Source organism: Nasonia vitripennis, unplaced genomic scaffold (genome assembly GCF_009193385.2).
Source record: "Nasonia vitripennis strain AsymCx unplaced genomic scaffold, Nvit_psr_1.1 unplaced0006, whole genome shotgun sequence".
Lineage (NCBI taxonomy): Eukaryota > Metazoa > Arthropoda > Insecta > Hymenoptera > Pteromalidae > Nasonia > Nasonia vitripennis.
Window position 1 is genome coordinate 297,501 of NW_022279785.1, and position 534 is coordinate 298,034.

A 534-nucleotide genomic window follows, 5' to 3' on the forward strand; every position below is an offset into this window, starting at 1 on the left:
CTCCGAGAGAAAGCAATGCGTGTGGGGCGACTTAGACTTTTTCGAGCCTCCGAGAGAAAGCAATGCGTGTGGGGCGACTTAGACTTTTTCGAGCCTCCGAGAGAAAGCAATGCGTGTGGGGCGACTTAGACTTTTTCGAGCCTCCGAGAGAAAGCAATGCGTGTGGGGCGACTTAGACTTTTTCGAGCCTCCGAGAGAAAGCAATGCGTGTGGGGCGACTTAGACTTTTTCGAGCCTCCGAGAGAAAGCAATGCGTGTGGGGCGACTTAGACTTTTTCGAGCCTCCGAGAGAAAGCAATGCGTGTGGGGCGACTTAGACTTTTTCGAGCCTCCGAGAGAAAGCAATGCGTGTGGGGCGACTTAGACTTTTTCGAGCCTCCGAGAGAAAGCAATGCGTGTGGGGCGACTTAGACTTTTTCGAGCCTCCGAGAGAAAGCAATGCGTGTGGGCGACTTAGACTTTTTCGAGCCTCCGAGAGAAAGCAATGCGTGTGGGGCGACTTAGACTTTTTCGAGCCTCCGAGAGAAAGCAATG